Raw genomic sequence first — 13,205 nt, 5'->3', positions numbered from 1 at the left:
CTATCCCCATATCTCTTGATATCTTTAATATCTAGAAATCTATCAATCTCTGACTTAAAAACATACTCAATGACTGAACCTCCACAGCCCTCTGGGGTAGAGAATCCAAAGATTCACCACCCTCTGAGTGAAAAACGTTCTCCTCGTCTCAGTCCTCAATGGCTTACCTCTTATTGTATCCCCTTGTTCAATACTCCCCAGCCAGGGGAAACATCCTTCCTGCATCAACCGTCAAGCCCTGAAAAAATTTGTATCCTTCAATGAGATCAATTCTCATTCTTCTAAACTCTAGAGAATACAGGCCCAGTCTCCTCAATCTCTCCTCATAGGACAATCCTGCCATCCCAGGAATCAGTCTGGTGGACCTTCGTTGCACTCCCTCTATGGCAAATATATCTTTCCTTAGGTAAGGAGACCAAAACTGTATACAATACTCCTGGTGCAGTCTCACCAAGGTTCTATACAATTGCAGCAAGACTTCTTTACTCCTGTGCTCAAATCTTCTTGCAATAGAGGTCAACATACCATTTGCCTTCCTAGTTGCTTGCTGCACCTGCATGTTAGCTTTCAGCAACTTATGAACAAGGACACCAAGGTCCCTTTGAACATCAACACTTCCCAATCTCTCACCGTTTAAGAAACACTCAGCATTTCTGTTTTTTCTACCAAAGTGGGTATCTTCATATTTTTCCACATTATATTCTATCTGCCATATTCTTGTCTACTCATTTAGCCTGTGTAAATCCCCTTGAAGCCTCTTTGCATCCTCCTCACAACTCACATTACCACCTAGTTTTGTGTCATCAGCAAATCTGGAATTTTTTCCCCACATCCAAATCATTGATATTGCTTGTGAGTAGCTGGGCCCCAAGCACTGATCCTTGCGGTACCCTAATATTCACAACTGGCCAACCTCAGACTGTCCTGTTTATTCCTCCTCTCTGTTTTCTGTCTGTTAATCAATTCTCAATCCATACGTCCTCTTCATAATTTGCTTTTCTACTTGTCTTTGTGTCATCAGCAAATTTAGCTACCATGCTCTTGGTCCCTTCATCCAAATCATTAATATAGATTGTAAATAGTTGAGGCCCTAGCACTGATCCCTGTGGCACTCAACTAGTTAGTTTGCCAAGCTGAAAACAACCCATTTATTCTGATTCTCTGCTTCCTGTTAGCTAACCAATTCTCTATTCATGCTGATATGTTACCTCCAACACCATGAGCTCTTATCTTGTGCAGTAACCTTATATGTGGCACCTTATCAAATGCTTTTTGGAAATCCAAATACATCACATCTGCTGGTGCCCCATTATCCACCCTGCTAGTTACTTCCTCAAAGTACTCTAATAAATTAGTCAAACATAATTCCGCTTTCATAAAACCATATTTACAGCCCGATTCTATTATGATTTTCTAAATGTTCTGCTATTACCTCCTTAATAATGGATTCAAGCATTTTCCCTATGACAGATGTTAGGCTAACTGGCTTATAGTTTCCAACTTTCTGTCTCCCTCCTTTCTTGAATAGAGGTGTGTGTGTTTCAAAAGGCTTTATTTCAGACGCAATAAAGCTCTATCTTACCAGACACTCATTTACACTACTGATTGAAGTTACTGATTGCCCAGTTTCCATTTGGAATAAAATGCCAGGAACAAGCAAGGGATCCGATCTCCTTGAGAGTGGGTTGAATGGAAACACTGACTTATGGTACTATGGCTTAGCCTAACTAAATCAGAGGCACATGACAGTTGACTGAACGGACAGAAAACATAGAGTAGGAATAAACGGGACAGTCTCAGGTTGACCGGCTGTTGGAGTACCTCAAGGATCAGTGCCAGGAGCGACTTCTCTGTCCTACTTTAAGACGCTCCTTAAAATCTACCTCTTTGACCAAACTTTTGGTCACCTGTCCTAATATCTCCATATGTGCCTCGGTGTAAAATTTTGTTTGATAACACTCTGTGAAATGCCTTGGGATGTTTTACTATGTTAAAGGTGTTATATCAATGCAAGTTGTTGTTGTTGCCGTTGTAAAATCATAATAGCTCCTATCTCCAACTCATGCTCCCTGCCAGCATCCCTTTGGAGTACAAGGGGGTACTTATCTGTATCTGAGAAAAAACTAGTTTGACAGCCAGTACTAAAATCAACCATGTTTCTCAAATCAAAAACAAATCCAGCCATGACGTGAAATGAAGACTCAGCTGTCTAAAAAACAGCTTCAATTTCTGTGAGATACGAAATGGAAGCCTGTTTGGAAATTTAAGTAGGTGTTCCTAATAATGCATTGGATTTCTGAAATCATAATGAGTTATTTGGATTGCTTTCCAATCTTGTGAAAGGAACTTTAAGTAAACTAGGTTCATTTTTTTTCTGTTTTGTGCCTGGATGAGTGTTACATTCAGCCTTGGAACTCCAAAATTGCTGACTTGTTGGAGCATTGTTCCACATGTCCCAATCATGGTCCTGTATCTCACCTCAGTCCTACATGTATAAACTGTTCCCTGGTACCTTGCCCCAGTTCCATGGTTGCCGATAATGCTCTGGCACCCTGTTTCAGTTCTACATGTGCTGCTGAACATTCCTCATGTGTGAGCCTTGATTATGACTGTTAGCAAGCTCTTAAATACAAAAGACGTTATAGCCTGGCCCTGCCCTCGCCCTGTCTCCATGCATGTTCCATTTCCAAGTTGAGGTCATTGGATAGAAATGTTGTTTTTACTAATTACAGGTCGGAACAATATTTTTTAATATCAGGACTGTAATCTCTTGAAGCAGTGCTCCAGGATAAGGCATTGCAAAGCTTTTAGTGTTTGAGTATCTGTGTGAAGAATTTGGGAAAAGATAGAACTTATTGTACAGTGGTTGGCCTTCCAGTGCTGATGGGGAAGAGGCAGCATGGGAATGGGCATGCCATGGGAATGGGCACCATGGACTGTTGGGCGGCATTAATAAGGCTGGCGCTAAAATGCAACAATACAGATTGAAAGAAAAAGGATGAATGTTGGAAGTTTAAAAGAACAGAGAATGCTGAGAATTCACAGCAGGTCAGCCAGAACCTGAAAAAGAGAAACTGTGATGAAGAGGCCCACCATACAGATCAAGCCATCTTTCTGTTTCAGATACTGACTGGTCCACTGTGCATTTCTGGCCATTTCTGAGTTGCTTTTAAGGACACTTCCTGACCTATCCTTGGCTTGCAGAGACCATCGCTGCTCCACACAAAACAATGAACAAGATGTTCCAGCCTTGTGCTGCTTTCAATTAACTCCCTTTGCCACACCAAAGCAGAGAAGCAGAGTGCTCCAAGAATCAAGTCTGAGTATATGAAGGAGCTCCAACACCAAGTTAAATACAAAGAGAATACCTGGGAGCAATTACTGGCAAACAGACCAGTAACGAGTTTCAGATGATGTCATGTACCGCAAAAAAAGATTGTTGCCTGCAAATCACTCCAAGGTCTCTGTTATTTTTTTTAATAGTTTATCCTGGAAACTTTATGAAGTGGTTTTATTCAGTTTTGAGTCTGTTTTCCATTGCCAGTTGCACTAGTTATTTGTGCTAATGCCAGCCACCAGCTCACTTTGCATCACTGTTGCATATTAATAATGCTCCTGGTGAAAGATTAATGATAATGAGGCCATTTGGCTGCAAGTTTATCAACAAGTTATCTCTAGTAGACTATGAGGAATCTAACTGAACAAGATTTATTGCTTTTTTTGCTCATTGCTGTCAGGACTGTTCATGCCAGGGCATGGAAAATGATCCCATTTTGGTCACCCAGTATTAGCATCAAGCTTTCCCAGGTCAGGTATTACACAGTTCAGTGCAAAATCAAACTGCCTTTGCTCTATCCAGAGATCCAAACTCAGAAGAGCATTATGTGTCTCTGCCAGGAATTAGTGTTATTTGTGATTGGGGAGGCTGGGGCATGCGGTTGCACTATCTCAAGGATTGAGTGAGCATCAATCTCCCTAATAATGTTTCATTGCCCTTCTTATCATAAGTTCATATGTACTCACTGTGTCAGCGAGGTCTTTTTTCCATTTTCCATAATGCGGCTTCTCTGAGTGAGGTCAGCAGCTCAGTAAAGAGGAGAATCTACTGTCCTGTTTCTTACGGGGACAGTTTAGGTACGAATACTTGGTGAATATTTCTGCCTTGGCTTCTAACATAGTTATGTCCCAGCATTATCAGAATATTTCATCTCTACTTTCAGTGTCACGAGAGGTCTCTGAGTTAAAGCCAGCTCTTTGGTTAAAGGGGGTTGAATTTAATGATGGGCTCGGAAATGGGTGCCATTCCCATCCATCACGTAGGTGGCTGTCTCACTGCGATTACGCAGCGGGTGCCCATTTTGTATAGTGAAGACGCGGGCACCCCAATCATGTGGCGGGTGGGATGTGAGCCGCTGATTACGGTGTCAGGTGACTCTGGAGCAGGTGCTGGTGCCATGTTTAAAAGTCTGCCAGCCCTGCATTCACTCCTGCCTTAAAGTCATTGTCACCTTTGTGCAGCTGAAAATGTTGCTGGACTGTTCCCTGGACCCCCAAATCCTCGGAGGAGGACAACACAGGATGGCTGAGGCAAGACAAAGGGTGGCCTCACTGTTCATTGATGTCTCCCTGTGAATTCTTCTCCAGGCTGCAAGGGAAAGGTGGGGGTTCTCTTCCCCAGTGATGGCAAGAAGAGATCCTCCCGCCTGACCAAACAAGCCTTGGTGGAAATAGCTGAGGAGGTCAGCAGCCCTGGGGTCACCCACAGGAACTGGGTGCAGTGCCGAAAGAGGGTCAACAACCTCCTGCGTTCGGCCAAGGTGAGTGCTCCTTATTGCTTTCCTTTTTTGGGGATTGCATGTGACCATGCGGGAAGGTGCATGGCATGGGGAGGGTGGCAGAGGGGCTTGGGTATTACCTCATCCTGACAGATGCATGGCTGCATCTTCCTAACTCACCCCCCTTAACTCCCCTGACTGCTTGAGATATATCGGATCCCTCAGTAGGGGACGAGGGGCTGACAGTAGCAGATCCGTCACGTCGATTTCTCTGCTAATTTTTACTATCTCCATCCTTCCTCTTGTAGGATAAGAAGGCCCACAACAGGAGGGAGACAGCTGGATTGGCAGAGGAGTTCTGGATCTGTGTCCTTTCACCCCAGCTGAGGAAGAGACCTTGGAACTGCCAGGGAATCTCAGATGGAGAGACTGGAGTTTCTGCGCAAGGGAGTGAGGATTGGGGTCCATCGACATACTCATCACCACTGGAGACCCACATCACCCATGGTTGGCATGACAAGATCTGCACAGCCTAACCCACACATGTTTGTGTTCTTTCATGCAGGTCGGCGACCGCAGGAGACTCCATCAACCTCTGAGGAAGAGGATCACTCAGAGGATGCACGACTCATGACTCTCCTGCACCTTCCACCAGCGCAGGTACTTTCACACCGGTGGGTAACTGCTTGGCTTTGCCATGAGGGTCAAAAGCTGGTGAGAGCACCACACACATGCCCAAACAGCTGGCTGAGGCTGAGACAGTCGAGGCCTCTGACAGTCAGAGGACTGTGAGTGGCCAGGCTCATGCTCAGCCCCAGGCTGATGACGAGCCTCTGGAGTCGACAGCACAGGACATGCTGGAGTTGCAGAGAGGGGTAAGGCAACATCTGGCAAAGATGCCAGAGGCCGTGCGCAGCCATGAGCGGACGATGGAGGAGTCCATCCATGCCATGAGTGCTGCCATGTCTCAGGCATGACTTCCTCCTTTGAGAGGTTGATGACCTTCATGGAGAGCCAGATTACATGGATACATGCAGATCTGTACACCATCACCTTGGCCATGAGCTCAACTCAGCAGTGGCAAGGTGAGAGAAAGAACAGGAGCCTGGAGACATTTACCACACCTCGTCCTCCTCTGGAGAGCAGGGAGGTTCAAGTGAGCCTTGAAAGGTAGGAGGAGATTCTGACCTCCATATCTGGACACTCCCCTCAGGGTGTTCCGAATGTGGACAGCAGCTTCTGAGCCCCTCCGACAATTTACCCAGCTCTGGTAGCTGCAACACCTGAGGAGAGTCCAGAACCAGTCCAGGGCATCTGCAGGCAGCCTGGGCCCTCTAGGCCTCAGGCAGCCAGAAGATGCCTGCTAAAGTCATCATTGGCCAAGGCAGCCTGATCAGCAGCCTGTCTCCAGCCCAGATGCTGTTTTAGGGATCACACTGCGTAGGAGCAATCGCAAACATATTAAGAAGACCACCTAGCCATATTTGGGGACTCACGCCTGTAGAACATATGCTTTTTTTTTATTCGTTTGTGGGATGTGGACGTCACTGGCAAGGCCAGCATTTATTGCCCATCCCTAATTGCCCTTGAGAAGGTGGTGATGAGCTGCCTTCTTGAACTGCTGCTGTCCCTGGGGTGTAGGTACACCAACAGTGCTGTTAGGAAGAGAGTTCCAGGATTTTGACCCAGCGACAGTGAAGGAACGGTGATATAGTTCCAAGTCAGGATGGTGTGTGGCATGGAGGAGAACTTGCAGGAGGTGGTGTTCCCATGCATTTGCTGCCCTTGTCATTCTAGTTGGTAGAGGTCGCAGGTTTGGAGGGTGCTGTTGAAGGAGCCTTGATGGGTTGCTTCAGTGCATCATGTAGATAGTCCACACTGCTGCCACTGTGCATTGGTGGTGAAGGGAGTAAATGTTGAAGGTAGTGGATCGGGTGCTATTCAAGCGGGCTGCTTTGTCCTGGATGGTGTTGCGTTTCTTGAGTTTTGGTGGAGTTGCACTCATCCAGGCAAGTGGGGGGTATTCCATCACACTCCTGACTTGTGCGTTGTAGAGGATGGACAGGCATTGGGGAGTCAGGAGGTGAGTTACTCACTGCAGAATTCCCAGCCTCCGACCTGTTCTTGTAGCCACAGCATTTATGTGGCTGATCCAGTTCAATTTCTGGTCAATGGTAACCCCCAGGTTGCTGATAGTGGGGGAATCAGCGATAGAAATGCCATTGAACACCAAGGGGCAATGATTAGATTCTCTCTTGTTTGAGATGGTCATCGCCTGGCACTTGTGTGGTGCAAATGTTGCTTGCCACTTATCAGCCCAAGCCCGGATGTTGTCCAGGTCTTGCTGCATCTGGACACAGACTGCTTCAGTATCTGAGGAGTCTTGAATGGTGCTGAACATTGTGCAGTCATCAGTGAACATCCCCACTTCTGACCTTGTGATGGATGGAATGTTATTAGTGAAGCAGCTGAAGATGGTTGCGCCTAGAACACTACCCTGAGGAACTCCTGCAGTGATATCCTTGGACTGAGATGATTGACCTCCAACAACCATAACCATCTTCCTTTGTGCGAGGTACCACTCCAACCAGCAGAGTGTTTTCCCCCTGATTCCCATTGACTCCAGTTTTGCTATAGCTCCTCGATGCCATACTTGGTCAAATGCTGTCTTGATGTCAAGGTCAGTCACTCTCACCTCACCTCTTGAGTTCAGCTCTTTTGTCCATGTTTGGACCAAGGCTGTAATGAGGTCTGGAGCTGAGTGGCCCTGGCGGAACCCAAATTGAACGTCAGTGAGCAGGTTATTTCTGAACAAGTGCCGCCTGATAGAGTTGTTGACGGCCCCTTCCATCAATGTATTGATTAATTAAAAGTTCTTTTGTGGCAAATCATTAGCAATTATTGTCTGAAAGCCATTTTCCATTTTTGCCTTAATTGTAAGCTGTTGACTTCCCCCTTTCCCCTTAGTGCAATGCCACTGTAACCACAGCCCTCATTAACATATGTTTTCCAATGGGCACTAGCGCAGATTGCAGCTAGTCCCAAGACAGGGAACACAAATAGACAGGAGGCATCAAACTATATGCACAAAGGTGATTCTTTACTGGAGTCTCTGTGATTGGACATCTGGGAGGCTAGAAGTGGGTGACTATCAGGTTGTCTCTTGAACCCTTGGCACATCGCTCAATCTACCTGGCCTCTGGCACAAGGTCTTCACCATCCAGTGCTACTTGCTCCTCTCCTTCCTCCGCATCATCCTCATCGGTAGAGGAGTGTCGCTCAGGCATGTAAGGCCTCTCCTCTCTGCAATACTTGACTGTGCAGAGCACAGCAGACCACCATGATACACAAGACCCTCACCGGGACATACTGGAAGGTTCCACCGGATCAATCAAGGCAGCGGAATCTCATCTTCAGTCGCCCAATAGCCTGCTCAATGGCTGCTCAAATGGAGCTGTGGCAGTTTTTCTACCTCTCCTCTGCTGCAGTGTGAAGGTTCCTCACAGGCATAAGAAGCCAAGTCTTCAATGGATGCCCCTTGTCCCTAAGTATCCATCCCTGAAGGCAAGCGAGGGGCTTGAAAACTTGTAACACCTGGGACTGCTGAAGTATGTAGGCATCATGGCTGCTTCCCTGGGAGTGGGCACACACCTGCAGGAAACTCTTTTGGTGGTCGCAGACCAATTGAATGTTGATTGAATGGAAGTCCTTCCTGTTGATGAAGGTGGCTGGCTCCTCTGTGGGAGCCTTGATGGCCACATGTGTGCAATCTATCACACCTTGCACCCGGGGGAATTCAGCGATGGTCCTGAAGCCAATGGCCCTCTCTGCCTCACTGTCAAGTTCAGTCCAGTAGCGCACATAGTTGCCGGCCATCTTGAACATGGCATTGGTCACCTCTTTAATGCAGTGGTGGGCTGTTGCCTGGGAGACCCCACACATGCCTCCAGTGGATCCCTGGAAAGATCCAGATGTGTAGAAGTTTAGGGCCACAGTGATCTTCAATGGGGTGGGGTGACCCTGAAATCCCAGAGGTTGCAACTCATCCTGCAGCAGGGCGCATAAGTCAGCGGCGGTCTCCCTGGAGATCCGCATTCTTCTCTGACAATGGTGGTCAGACATTTGGAGGCAGTGGATCCGGGTCTGTTACACTCTGTGGCATATATTGGCCCTTCTTGGCATGGACGGCAGCTGTTGCTCTCGTCGTGCAGCTTCATGGACAGGAACAGCTGCTGCCTGGCCCTCCCTCTATCGGAGGTGCAGCATCATGTGACCGGGGCCCAAGAACACATGGTGTATGAGACCCATGCCAGGTGACCTGTGGATCTGCAGAGCACTGTCAGTGCAGAGTTGATCCTGTCTTGGCAACTGAGCTTATCTCGTGGTGTCCCTGATGGTCTTCAGGGCCCTACTCATAGCCGACCCTCTCCCCTGGCAGTACAAGCAACCAACCATATCACACAAAAGTTTTGTAACCCGATACAGTCCAGTCAAACCCACACTAAACCCTTGCAGAGCCCCTGAGACTCCGAACCCCTTTGCAGACACCCCAAGACTCCGAACCCCCTTGCAGAGCCCCCAAGACTTTGAACCCCCTTGCAGAACCCCCAAGACTTTAAACCCCCTTGCGGAGCCCCCAAGACTTTAAACCCCCTTGCGGAGCCCCCAAGACTCCGAGCCCCCTTGCGGAGCCCCCGAGACTTTGAACCCCCTTGCAGAACCCCCAAGACTTTAAACCCCCTTGCGGAGCCCCCAAGACTTTGAACCCCCTTGCAGAGCCCCCAAGACTTTAAACCCCCTTGCGGAGCCCTCAAGACTTTGAACCCCCTTGCAGAGCCCCCAAGGCTCCGAACCCCCTTGTCGAGCCCCGAGGACTCCCAACCCCCTTGTGGAGCCCCGAGGACTCCCAACCCCCTTGTGGAGCCCTGAGACTCTGAAAACCCTTGCGGAGCCCCCGAGACCTCCAAGGCTCCAAACCCCCTTGTGGAGCCCCGAGGACTCCGAACCCGCTTGCGGAGCCCCAAGGCTCGGAACCCCCTTGAGGAGGCCCCAAGGTTCCGAACCCCCTTGCAGCGCCCCCAAAGCTCCGAACGCCCTTGCAGAGCCCCCAGGACTTTGAACCCCCTTGCAGAGCTCCCAGGACTTTGAACCCCCTTGCGGAGCCCCCAGGACTTTGAACCCCCTTGCGGAGCCCATGAGATTCCGAACCCCCTTGCGGAGCCTCCAAGACTCCAAACACTCTTGTAGAGTTCCTGAGACTCTGAACCCCCTTGCAGAGCCCCTGAGAGCCCAAGCCCCCTTGCAGAGCACCCAGGACTCCGAACCCCCTTGCCGAGCCCACAGTCTGACAATGGTCTCTGAATCCCCCTCTTCCCCTAAGCAGCAATGCTCATGGCTGCCTCTCTGTCGCGGCACTAAAGCCTCTCATCTCGTTGCTGCCAGGTTTTAACAGTCGTGAACCTGAACGCACATAAGTGCTGCCCACTGTCCACTAAATAAAGAGCCAATCAATAAACTGAGGATAATTAGATTTAAATGCATTAAAAAAAATGCTGCTCAGTAATTTAAAATAGCTTCCTGCCGCACCAGGGTGGCAATGCCGCCTTGGTGATTTCCTGCCGCTGACAAAATCCGGAACCGAAGTCACGATGCCGGATTTCCGGGCGTACAGTTCCGATGTGATTCTCCATCCCCCCCCACACCACCATTCCCACCTTAAACAACCACATTAAATTCTGCCCAGGGGGTGCAGGAGCAGAGGGGCCTGTGGGTATATGTACACAAATCATTGAAGGTGGCAGGGCAGCTTAAGAAAGTAGATAAAAAGGTATAAGGGAACCTGTGCGTTATCAATGGAGAAATAGAGTAAAAAGCAAGGAAGTTATGATGAACCTTTATAAAACACTGGTTTGGTCTCACCTGGAGCGTTGTGTCCAATTCTGGGCACCACACTTCAGGAATGATGTGAAGGCAATAGGGAGGGTGCAGAAAAGATTTATGGGAATGGTTCCAGGGAACTTTCATTGTGTGGATAGATTGGGGTTCTCCTCAGAGAAGAGAAAGTTGAGAGGAGATTTGATAGAGATGTTCGAAATCATGAGGGGTCTAGACAGAGTAGATACAGAGAAACTGCCCCCATTGGTGGAAGGGTCGAGAACCAAAGGGCACAGATTTATAATGAATGGCAAAAGAAGGAACAGCAACATGAGGAATAGCTTTTTTACACAGCGAGTGTTTAGGATCTGAAATGCATTGCCTGAGAGTGGTGAAGGCAGATTCATTCAGAGTTCACAAAAGAAAATTGGATAATTATCTGAAAAGAAAAAGAATTCAGGGTTACAGGAAAGGGCAGGCGAGTGGGACGAGCTGAGTTGCTCTTGCAGAGTCCCGACGCAGACAAGATGGGCCCAATGGCCTTCTGTGCTGTAACCATTCTATGGTTCTATAATGTAACTGCTGTGTTATTATTGCACAATTTAATTTTCTCAAGTAAGAAGTTAGTTTTCTTTGTAATTGTCCTTTTGGCCCTGCCTTTTAGTTTAGTTTAGTTTAGAGATACAGCACTGAAACAGGCCCTTCGGCCCACCGAGTCTGTGCCGACCATCAACCACCCATTTATACTAATCCTATACTAATCCCATATTCCTATCACATCCCCACCTGTCCTATATATTTCCCTACCACCTACCTATACTAGGGGCAATTTATAATGGCCAATTAACCTATCAACCTGCAAGTCTTTGGCATGTGGGAGGAAACCGGAGCACCCGGAGGAAACCCACGCAGACACAGGGAGAACTTGCAAACTCCGCACAGGCAGTACCCAGAATCGAACCCGGGTCCCTGGAGCTGTGAGGCTGCGGTGCTAACCACTGCGCCACTGTGCCGCAGGGTTCTAGTTCCATGGCTGGCAGATTTTCTAGTGATACCTTACCCAAGTGGCTATTCTTCACGTGTCAGTTTGAACACTAATTGTCAGTAGGCCATTTTACCATGAAGATCATCACAGCCAAGACTGCTTCCAGAGTCATCTAATGTTCACACATGGGCACTTTCTATCACGAGTGAGCGGATAGCAATTGGAAGCAGTATTGCCTCTATAACCCTGGGGCACTGAGGCCAATTATAACACTCCAACTGCTAGTGCAGCTGAGACCAGCGAAGTCAGCATGGTCTGGATTGTAAATGGGACAGTTTGGCCATAATGATTTCATACTACACTGTGCAGTGCCTTTTCTCATTAGGCTATCAGTTAAGTGGAGAACGATTTTATTCATTTCTTTATTTTTATTCATTATTGAGACATGGGCAATGCTAGCAAGGTCAGGATTTGCTGCCAATCTATAATTGCCCTTGAGAAGGCGAATCACCTTCTTGTACCCGTGAGGTCCGTGTGGTGAAGGTTCTTCCACAGTGCTGTTAGTTTGGAATCCCAGTTTTTTGACCCAGCGACAATGAAGGAATGGCCATATATTTCCAAGTCAGGATGATTTGTGACTTCAAGGGGAACTTGGAGGTGATGTTGTTCCCATGCGCCTGCTGTCTTTGTCCTTCTAGATGGTGAAGGCGATAGATTTGGGAGGTGCCATCAAAAGAAACAGTATGGTCTCCAGGCCATGTTGATCTAATACTACACTGGCTAGTATCAGCCATAGCTCAGTGGTAGCACTCTGGCTGAGCCAGAGGGTTTTGAATTCAAGTTCCACTCCAGGGTCTTGAGCACAGAATCTAGGCTGACCCCAGCGCAATACTGAGAGGGTGCTGCACTGTCAGAAGTTCAGTCTTGCAAATGACATTAAACTGAGACTCTGTCTGCCCGCTCAGGTGTAGGTAAAAGATTCCATAGGATTATTTTGAAGAAGAGTGAGGGAATTCTCCCCGGTGTGCTGGCCGAAATTTATCACTCAAGCAACACCTAAAAAGCAGCTTATCTGATCATTATCACATTGTTGTTTGTTGGATCTTGCTCTACAACAGTGACTACACTTAAAAATATTTAATTGGTTATAGAGTGTTTTGAGATGTTCTGAGATTGTGAAAGGTGTCGTATAAATGCAAGTCTTTCTTTCTTTTACTCATTAGGCCACCAAGTGAGCGGAGTGGGAATTTATTTTATTAGCCTTTTTCTGAAAGTTATTTCCCCCAAAATATCACACTGCGGGCAGTTCTACCAGTTGTTAAGTGTGTGGCACCAATCTGATCCTGGAAGACTCAAGACTCTAACTTCTCCTTCCTTCCAATGAGTTACCTGGTCTCCATTCACTGTCCCCCTTTGACACCAAACCAGTGCTATTAGCTTGCCAGCTAGGGAACTGTGCCACTGAATAAGAGTCCTCCCATTTGTTCTGTGGCACCATTGCGTCACTGTACAGTGCAACTTCCATTCATTGGCGTTAGGCTGGAATTGATTGGGAAATGCACTTTGATAGC

The 13,205-nt window shown here is 47.6% G+C and overlaps 1 protein-coding gene across 2 annotated transcripts in view; it reads left to right on the top strand.

Annotated features, from left to right (window-relative positions):
- Positions 1 to 13,205, top strand: part of kremen1 (kringle containing transmembrane protein 1) — a 266,840-nt gene that overhangs the window by 179,845 nt on the left and 73,790 nt on the right. The gene's annotated exons all lie outside the window — the stretch shown is intronic.

The sequence above is a fragment of the Heterodontus francisci genome, chromosome 23 (genome assembly GCF_036365525.1).
Source record: "Heterodontus francisci isolate sHetFra1 chromosome 23, sHetFra1.hap1, whole genome shotgun sequence".
NCBI classification, from domain to species: domain Eukaryota; kingdom Metazoa; phylum Chordata; class Chondrichthyes; order Heterodontiformes; family Heterodontidae; genus Heterodontus; species Heterodontus francisci.
This window is presented reverse-complemented; position numbering and strand designations above follow the sequence as displayed.